An 11,057-nucleotide genomic window follows, 5' to 3' on the forward strand; every position below is an offset into this window, starting at 1 on the left:
CCAAGCTGAGCGAGCCACACAATGGCAAATATTGGCAGGTGCTGACATCTGAAGTGCCACTGCTGGAGCAGTTATTTCACCAACACAGGTGAAACTTAACACCTTGTGCTTGGTGCTATAGTTCAGGAACCTTTCAATTATTTTAATTTCTGTGTGTGAGGGCTGCTTTGGAAACAGTTCACTCTGGTTTGATCTCACCGGCACACCCGCTATCACTGGCCTGGAGCATATTCTGCAGCCCACCCCTGCTCTCCAATATCCCCGAGGCAGTTTTCCTTTGCTTGGCTCAGAAAAAGTCTTCTCCCCTTCTTCACCCATCAGCCATTTCAGCAGTCCCCACTACACCTCCATTCCTCAAGTTATTCCCCTCCTCCTGAGGATCTCCCAAAGCAGCAGATATTGAAAAAACAGTGAAGCTGTGTGTGCGACCTTGCTTAAGATCTCTGCCCTCTGGGTTTTCCCCTCTGAAAACTGAACCTTTCATAATCTCGTGAAGGTTAATTAATATTTGTACAGTACCTTAACTAGCACAATGTGAGTGCCAAGTAGTATTAAATAGTGAGCAATCCTGCCCTGGTGAGGCACAAAGTAAACATCTGTTAGATCTTTTCCAGATATGAAATGTTAAGTCTCTCTCTTATCTAGTGAATAGGAGTGCCCTCTTAAAACTCCTGTTTCTCCTAGGAGAAAACCCAAATGTCTCAGCTAGCTACCAGCACTGAGGCCAGGAAGGATCTCCAAATAAAGAAGAGTCAGTAATTAAAAGCCTCTTCATCCTTCCCCTCGCAGTGAGTTGGCAGGGGAAGTGGAGCAAGTGCTTCTCAAGCCTGACCCCAGGTTGTGTGGTGGCACAGTGGACTCAACGCCCAAGCAGCTGAGCCTGAAACTCATGCTTGGAGCAAGAAGTGCTGGATGTGAAACATGCTGGGGACTGAGCTGGGGCTTGCCTGGGACATACCCCACAGCATGAATAGGAGACCTACCAAATTACATTTCCTTGCAATCCTTCCACTACCTCCCCAGCAGAGAAACCATGTGTCTCACGTTAGAGCCAACTCATAACAGCTTCATTTACATGCTGCCTGTTTCTGCAGGTACCTGACTTCAACTCCCTGCCCAGCAGCCACTTAATCCTGCAGGCATCTGACATCTGCAAATGCAACATTGACGTTTACCTGTTTCCCCAAGCACCTCTGGAGTTGACACCAGAATTACTTCAGCCTTATCTTATGACTGCGTGGCGCTGGCAAAGGGGCAAGCAACCCGTCACTAGCTCCATCCTCTGTGGTTGGTTTCAGCATCCAAATCCATGGGTGGTTGGAGGGCTATGAATCTTTATTAGGAATTGCTACAGCACTGCAGCCTGCTGTAAGGGAATTGTGCTCCCAAAAGGAGCACGAGTTCAGGCTTGCCTCTTCCTTCCATATTTCCTACTTATTAGCTTTGGCATTCTGCTTCAAGCAGGCTGGCCTCTTTCCATCCAGTTGTGAGCAGCCTTGCTCTTCCCCTGAATTTCGTAGAAACCCTGGACACCTGCAGTGGTGGAATAAAGCTGAATGGCACTGTGCTGCCATAAGACATTGTTGTGATTGAGCTAGAACATTTTCTGCTTCTGTGCTAGCATTTACACAGCTAGCCTGTATCACACCCACAGCCTGTTTGGATAACCCACCCCCAGAGCCGTGCAATGCCTAGGAGGTGAGCCGGGTTAGAAGACCTTGTGCTGTGGTACCCCAGCTCGAAGCCGTGCAGCTTTGTTCAGCCTGGTAGTAACTTGCAGGCAGCAGTAGGAAACTGCAGACACGTGTTAGTGGCTGTCTGGCTACCACAACCACTGAGCATCAAAGGATTTTTTACTAGGAAGGCAGCACTGACGGTGGCAGTTGTGTTTGCTCAAACGCTTGGAGAAAGCTGGCACTAGTTTTGGAGAGGAGCCCAAATCTTTTTAATGGCTTGCAACTTGCAATATTTCTGATCCATGGATGAAAGAACATCCTTTACAGGAGTAATTGTTACCAATTTCTTTTCCAAGAGAGGTGTTTGTTACAGTAGAGTCTGTCAAAAACCCAGGACCTTTCAACCTCTGCAGCTTTGAGCCTCATTATCAAGGGGAGAATTGCTGAAGTGCCTCCTCAAGAACTGAGGCACACCAGCCTACGTTTCTCCCAAGAATTATATTCAATCATCTCTGCCCTTCTTTCAGTTTTAAACTTGGCTGTTGGCCTGGACTACTTCTCCTTCCTTCTTCCTCTCACATTTTCTAAATCCTCAGTCCAAACAGATTTAAGCAAACCTTGTGCTTTGAAGGAAAAGCAACTGGCTTCAAATCAACTTTGAGGTCACCGTGCGGCCGGCTAGAGACCGAGCTGCCTGTCAGACACGGCGTAAGGGCTTTGCATGATCCCTTTTATTTCATGAGCTCTATCAGGTGGCATTGGGGCTTGCCAAGGCTGGTGCTTTGTACACATTTGTGGCACTGAGACTTGCAGCTGGAGGCTGTCAGCTCAGAGCTTTAACGGGAGCACAGGGTCACAGCCCAGTCTTGGCTGTGATCTTGTAGCAGGGATGGTCCCAAGGGACCTGGCCCCACGGGCAGGTTGAGCCATCCCGTTCTTGCCCTGGACCTGTCTCTCTGCCTTTGAGTGCACGGGGAGCCTCTCAGACCATCAGAAGTGCAGCCATGCTGGTACAGGCCTGCATGTTTGCTTAGTGGATGAAATTACATCATTACATTATCTCTTCTCATTTTCAAGCTTCTCAGATATAAATATCTGCTGAACACAGTATTGTGCTTGCTGTTCTTCCTTTGCTATTCTTTCCTAGTAAGATCTGCAAAAAATCCCTTTTGTGTACATTTTTTGCCAATCGTTACACAGTGTCAATCATTCTTAATACACATCTGTCTTTTCTTTTATTCCTCCACCTTCACCCATGCTCCCAGGAGAGCCGTATGTATTCAACAGACAACCAGCAGAGCAGCACATGACAAAGCATCCTTACACAGCATATAGACCACCAGAGAAAATAAGAGAATAGATTTACTCTTGCCTCTGCCTTTAAACAAGAATTTGCCTAGAATAAATGAGTGTTCATTTAGCCGCACTGCCAAGAAGATGTAAGACATCTGCAGTGCACCCAGTCTTTCCCTGCTTTACCAAGGGTGAACATCCATTTCTGATTCTAGGTGATAAAGATCGTAGCCCTTGACGAGGTTTATCCTGACTCATTTGCTAGTTTCTGTTGTTTGCATACAAATAGTGAAAAGCACTTGACTCAAAGCACACATGACAGTTCTCTTCAAAATAAACTTTTGCATCTGTCCTTTCCCCTATGGCACCTTTTCTTAGGATTTACCCTTTTCCCCTGAATCAGACAGCACTGCACGTTTTTGAGCTCCTAGTTGTTTCAATGACCCACATTGTAGTGTAGTACAGGGACACTTACTAATCCAGAGATTTTTCTAATGGCAAAGATTTTTTTTTTTATCCTACACATACACATAGGCATACAAGAAAATATAGTGAAAAGAATGATGGTCCCAATAGATCCACAAACTGCATGGACAAGCAGCCAGTAGAAAAACAAGCAAACAAACAAAACCAGAGTAAGTTTTTGGTCTATAATATACTTTCATTTGTAAATGTTGACGTGATTGACTAGGTTTCAACTATTTTGTCTGATAGAATAAGATCTGGCAAGGGTCTTTCTCTGAGTTACAGCAGGGTCTGACCCTATTCACTTACTATGCAAACTGAGAACTAATGTTTTGCCCACTTTATGGTGCTCTAGATAGAAGATTTTGGCCACTGTATAAAAACATTCCTTGTGTATACATAAGTTCATATTTGACTTTGCACACAGAAACCTGAACCTGATGGAGGTCTTCATATGCAAAAGAGTTAACAGTATTTCATGGGCTAGAACAAATCCACACGTGCACAAAAAAACAGATAGGTCCCATTTGAAAAAAAGGAGACCTCTAGGAATCCTGCTTTTAAGGGTAATTTTATTCTCATCTGTTAAAAGTCACTGAGACTGGAAGAGGGCATGTTCATCTGGAAATCATCTTGCTGGCAATCTCTGCTATAAAGACAAAACCCAGTGTGATTTACATTAAATTTAATTCCCTGTTGAACAGCAAGACGTGTTCTTTGGACTTTGCTGCAGGAGCCTGATGGACACTTAATGTGGCACTGACCTCGATTCACCTGTTTTCCACCTCCACCTCCTTTTCAGTGAAGCACGACCTGTGTTAAACTGTACTACCCACACAGTGCCTTATTTGGGGCTCTTTCCTATATGTTACCGTGTAACGTAATCCATAGCTAGGCATGCGTAAGTAACGTCATTGCAATCACCGATGATGATACAAAGATTTTGTGCCAGATACAAAGAGGGTTTTTTTCTGAATCAGCTGAGACATTTCTGGTAATGAATGGTGGTACTGATATCCTGACCTCACATTTCTGGGCTTATAGTTTATGGCACATCGACCTTCTTAAGGAATTGTTAAATGCTGTCAGGCAGCTGCTCCTGCTCTCATACAAGAAATGGCCACTCTCTTTCCTTTCTTGTTGTCATGGGAGTGGAAATTTTTTTTATTCTGTCTGGATTTATGTTCCCTCCCCTCACACTAATCTCTCTAAAAGTGCCTGACTTTAACATCGATATAATTATGTCAACAGGGAATCCACAAAGTCAGAAAAAAGCCTCCAGTCTCCATGGGGAAAGCAGGATTCATTTTAGGACATATTTGTCTCTGTTTTATGGAAAACCAGATTTGACTGATAACATCTTTTCCTTGGTCACGGAAACCAAAGTGCACACTGAAGGAGCAGGGCAGAGAAAAGCGAAACAAATGTTGATTTCAACAGTAAGGCGTTCAGCTGGGTGAACTGAGCAGGCAGCAGGAACTTGCATCCAGGGAGTGAACAGCATCATCCAACATTTAATGTCATCCCGAACTACAGAACAACCTTTTTTGCCCAGCTGAGACCAAGGGAAGAAAACAGCTGGGTTTCATCCCTCTTGTGGTCCTGGGCTGTAGGCTTTCCATCCTCACCTCTCCTGCTACGGGACGGACTGAAAAGCTGCGGTGGCGAAGCAGAGAGCACTTGGTGCCAGCCTGATGGGCACTCATGGCCAGCATGGAGCAACATGTTAATTGTGATTTCCTGGGTCCAGAGTCACGTTTCGTGCACGCCCCACCGCTCCCAGTAACTACGGCTGGAGCAGTGCATGGGAAACATCAGGGTAGACCCAGTGACCACACTCTCACCTGAAATCCCCATAATACTTTTGTCAATGAATGAACATTATTTATGAACCTACAAAATGTGAGTTCAGTGGTCACGGGAGTGCTGGGGGACACCCAGCATTATCCCTGAATTATTAACTTATTTTTTAGGAGTTTTTCAGACTCTGATTCAGCCATCAGATTTCTTTCTTGGTTGAAAGTTAAGCTTATGTAATGAAGAGTGGATGAATTAGGGCTCCAGGACACCCAGCATCACCACCACTGAACCCTAACCCACTGATAGGAAATCAACTGAAATCAACCGGAAACATGAACATTTCACTATGGAAATGTAGACAGTACACCATACAGCAAACTTAATAATGTGTATTCTTTGAAGTTAAAGGCTCTAAAGATATCTGTTGGAATTTTAAAAGAGTGTTGTGTAATATGTATAAGCACATCTTCTACTTTCAGGTCCTGGATAATTATTTAAGATTGAATACCTAGAATAGGAGGGCACAGAAAGGAAAACCAGCTGCTACCAAGAAGATATTCTTCAAATATATTTTAAAATTTATTTTACTGAGATACTGCCACTGATAACAGAAGATAGAAAAATGTTAACATTTTCTTTGTCTTTTTAAATTAAGAAGTTGATATTAATATGCTCTAAATGTAAATATAAAGAAAAAGTCACATCTAGCTTCAAAAGTTCAGTTAAAAATGCTTAAGCTGCCAAGTTAGCTAATGCTGCCAAAGTTTGCCAAATCAACACAGGCTTTTCAAATCTGCCTCACCCTCCAAACAAAAGGCAAGTGGTCAGAGATCTTGTAAATAGAAACTATTTCTTTTTTTTTTTTGGGGGGGGGTGGGAATTTTCCTATTTAGGAATTCCTCAGGTTGATAGGGAGATTATTTTTAAGTGCTTTACCAATGGGAATTGTTGAAAGGTAACTTTTCTGAGGGCTTTTTCTACACACAAATGAAAGACAGATAATAATCTTTGGCAAGGTCTTAAAACAAAATGGGATTATGGCACCTAAGCATTAGGCAAACATCTCCTTTAAAATTGCTTTTGAAGAAACCCTAACCTTCTTTATCTTTTCTTCCTGCAGCACCTCAGCTCTCATCATGGACAGAGTTGCATTTTTATCAGAGAGGGGAAGGGTTATGAATGATTACTTGGAATTTTCCAGAAATAAAGTTTTATCAGATTGATTAGAAATGCCACAGCTACTGGTACAATCATTTCTGTTATCATCCTGCTTACTGAACTTCCAGGCCAAAATCCTGCAGAAGTAAGATTATGATCAAAATCAGAGGATAAATCTGTGCCAGCTTTTTTATCATTTCAGAATTACTTTGTTCCTCAGCTGAAAGAATGAGTTCTTTCTATTTCGTTTTATGTTTTTGTTCGTTTTGTTTTGTTTCAAAAAAACATCCAGGAGAGAAGCAAGGTGTTTCCTCCAACATCTCTTACCCCTGCAGAACTGACCTTGCCATTTGTGGTCTACAAATGAGCAAAATCAAGTAGCTCTTCCTCTGCAGCATATCAGAAAACTCCTGGCAGATAGTGAAGACCTTTGTACCCTTTATGGCAGTAATGCCACACCATGGTCAGCCCCTGAGGTTGTTAGAAAAATGATAGTTTCTCCTTGCCCTTTCCGTGACTTTTGGCCTCTGCTTTGTTTCTCATTCCACTTTACATTTTTGCCCATTACCACAAGAAACCCCACTGACTGAAAAATTGTGTCAACAGGGTGTAGACTATTGCAATGTCTGTTAACAAGCCAGGACGTATATATAATAAACGTGTTTATGCTCACAGGTGGTGTAGATTGTAAAAAAATTTAATGTTCAACTTTTCTATTGGATAATATAATGCAAGAGCTATTTTTACATAAAGGAATTGAAAGCCAAATTCTGTTTTGCATTGTTATTGGTAAAAAAAGCCCTTTGCAATGTAATTGAATTCAGTGGCATAGCTTTGGTTTTATACACCGATGAAACCAAGCACAACTGATTGCAATCATTCAAGCTCCATCTATAAATACATCTCCACCAATTTCTTTCAACTATATGGTCTAAATATTTAGACCATATATTTAACTCATTGAAGTTAGCTTTGGTCTCCAGCAGGGCTGGGACTTTCATTTGGGTCTCCCTGAGGTCCTAATTTCTTCCTCCCTCTGTATTGTCCTCCCACACCTTTCTCCATGGGGTGATCTCAAGGAAAATCTCCCACTTACTTTTTTTTCTCTCTTCTATGACCACATTTTTCATTATATATAGTCATAGCAGATTATCAAGTGGTGTAAAGTGATGACTAAAAGTTCCTCACATTGGAAGTTTTTTTTTCTTCCATGAAGAAATTGCTTTTCTTCATCACAGCATCCAAGGATATAGAATGCGTCCTTTGAACCATTTCTAGGAAAGTGCCTTAAGCACAAACAGCAAAGAGACGGGTAAGCAGCAAAAATCACAGCATTGCTTCCAAACCTCTGGTAAGAAATGATTCACGCCCATCTAAAGCTCACTTGTTACCACCTGTCTCTCTGATGGGGCTTTTCTACTTTATTATGTGTGATATAAAGGCTTGAATCAATATAAAGACTCAACTGCTGAGCTACTTTAAAAGTGCTTTCTCTGTTCATGTCTCTCGACACAATACTGGCACGCAGCAATGAGAGGAGCACAACATCTATCCTGTGTGACACAAATTACACCTTTACTGTCACAGTAGCTCCTGCATGACATAAATTACACATATACTCATTTAGGCTCAACCCTGAGTTTGTATGCAAGCCCGGAGTTGCCGCTTGCTCACACGGTCTCCCCTCTGGCTTGTATATCAGCCTTCGTATCCTATATGGACCCAACTGATTCAAGCTGGCTCTGCCTCAGCCCCCAGCAAGCTCCTCTGTGCCCTGATGCCTTGGACCACCAAATTCTTACTGGCATCCGTCGGTATCAGGTTGCAAAGCTGCTCTCCCATTCCTAGCACTGCGTCAGATATTTTGAAGATCTGCCTACAACTGCAAGGTGAGTGAAGGATTACCCAACAACTGATGTGATTTTGCAAAGGGGAAAAAAAGTAATCCAGGTGTCAGACAGCAGAGCTGAAATCTGGCTGAGAAACATATTTAACAAGGTAGTTGAATAGTGAAAAAAGAATTTAAAAAAAAAAAAAAAGCCAACATAAGGCAGCTCAGGAACCTATATCCATCTTGATGGCAGCAAGTCATTTTTATGAATGTTCTTGTGAGGTCTTTGGCATACAAGCCACTGAGGAACCGCTGGTGGCTTACAGTCCCCTGACTTCTCCCAGTCTCTGGAGAGACATCCCAGCACCAAGCGCTGCTGCCTCACAGTCTAGGCATCCTGAGGAAGGACTTTCTGGCCTGATATCCAGCCTGTGAAGGTCCAGGGCTCTTTAAACCCACCTTGACAGATTCCATGAAGGAAGCCCCCTGGACTGGCCCTGCCATGACCAGAAGCTACACCCTGCTGAGGAAGCATCTGTGTTTCTGCCGAGCCAACCAGCATGGTTGGCTACAGCCACACTCAGTAGATACCTCCGTGATTGTTTCCATCTCCCCCACGTATAGTAGCAGCACCTGTCTCTAAGAAAGTCTGGCACCCAGATCTGATGGGTATCATTTCTAAAGAAGCTGTAGAAATCCTAGGAGCTCAAGTCTTGATAAGACTGTTTATTGTGGCTCAGTGCATACCCTGCAGAAGCCAGCACCTTCCCATGCCTCTCCCCTCCATGCACTCTGTGCAGGTCCATCTTGGCTCCATCCCTCTCTCCAAGTGCCAACCCTAGGAGACATTCCTGGGCCTGCCAGCTCCCTAATCTATACAGAGTTCTCCACCAAAGCAAGATCTGCAAGCCAGTAACTAGTCATCGTTTAGGGTTTGAGGAGAGCTGCGTGTGAATGTGCTTCTACTCATTCTCCAGGGTAGCAAAGGCTGGTCATGTTCCCACACATCAAGGACCAGGCACTAGGACAGCCACGGGCAGCCTGACTCAAACCTTTCTGCTAGTCTTTCTCTGGGCTTTTCAAACCCTCTGGCCCCTGCTGTTTGCTCGCAGCCCAGCAGACTGAGAGCTGTAAGGCGAGCTTAGGTGCTCCCTGAATTGAATCTCAGCCAAGAGGAACTCCAGATGGTCCCAGACCAACTTGGCTGGTGGCTGAGTGATTAAAAGTACCACATTAAAGATCTGCCCTCTCTTCTGGATCTCTCTATGGCATAGCATCACATGAAATGGGTCTTTTGCAAATGTGGCCAAAGAAGAATTCATACCCTCAAATACCTGCTCTTGTTTCTCTTTTCTAGGGAGAGACCTGAATAAGCAGGAGTTTCTCGATTCCCTCATCACTTGCTACAGACTGGAAATAGACATACCAGTAACAGGTGGTCTCATGCAGCAGAGTCTGATCAGTACCTCTCCCTGCCTCCATCCCTTGCTTGATGCTACTGTCTCCCACCCGTTTCTCCAACAGCTTCACTAGCAGCCAGGACAAGGACTGAATAGGTAGGCTGGATGAGGAGGAGCTCCACCATGGAAAACACCTCTCCTGTGAGACTGGAGGATTCCCTCAGGGAGATGAGAGCACTGCTACTCTCCTGCAGGGAGTTTCTTCTCTAACATCAATCCCCAGAAGAGGCTTTTCGACTCAGTTGCGCACACACACACACCCCCTCCCCTTTATTAATTAGTAAATTGGGCAGTGAAACTTAGTGGAAATACATCCTGCTACCCTCCATGTGCCCTGGAGCAGTACTCTGAGAACCGCTGTGCTGAGCATTGCAAGAGTGCCTGGCCTTTAAGAGTTGCCAGGCTGGCGGTAGTACAATGCCATGCTGTTCACCAGCTCACCTGTGGGTAGCTTTATTCATAGGTAGGATGTAAAAATAATACAGTACACTCATATAAGGACACGGGAGAGCACAACAGTGAAGCAAGGCGACAAAAATATAAAACAAGGAAAGACATTGCCAAAATTAAAGACATAAAAAAATGTAATGACATTCCTTAGTTTCAGTATCTTAAATGTGTTGGGAGGCTCACTAACTGTTTTTTATGGCTTGCCCCAGGCAAACACCTCTCAGAGAGTCTTTTAGAGCAACAAGCTTATTTCCTTGTGTTAAGATGGAGAGCAGATACAGAGCGGGTGTTCTGGGCAAGTTGTGGCTTCCCTTGCATACAGTGGAGCAATGTCTCCAGCCTTTGTCTTCCTTTAGGTGTGGCAATCATCTCTTGTGACAGCGCTCTGCAATGTTATGTGGTGCTAAGGGTGGACACCAGCCATTTATTTCTTAAATGATTTTAATATACATTTTGTTTTGTACTCGAATTAACACATTTCTGGTTTTCTTGTTTTAAGTTTTGTAAAACTAAATTCGTGGCAAGGTCATTAATTAAATGCAGCTCTTCATAATATAACCAAAATTAGTCTACTCTTAACATGTAGTAGCTTAAACACAATGCTTATGCATGACAAAATTGAGGTATAGAGTGTTTGAATTAGTTGACAATTAGCTCTAAAGAAAAATTAGCTCTAAAGAAAAATTGTCTATGACTAAAGAAACCATATTGGCTTGATGCTCTCTGTCCCATACAGACCCAGGATGTATCTGATGTGATCTCTTATTTTGGTTAAAGTGGTTTCAGGGGTTCAGTATTCTATCCTAAATTGGTGTCTCCCCTTTCAGGGAAGGCGCGATGCTAGGCAGGAAAAGCCATCCTCAAGCCAGAGTGCTACATACTATGCAGTTGTGTGCTTGCACTGAAGGTCTCAGTGAACACATA

Source organism: Grus americana, chromosome 3 (genome assembly GCF_028858705.1).
Source record: "Grus americana isolate bGruAme1 chromosome 3, bGruAme1.mat, whole genome shotgun sequence".
NCBI classification, from domain to species: domain Eukaryota; kingdom Metazoa; phylum Chordata; class Aves; order Gruiformes; family Gruidae; genus Grus; species Grus americana.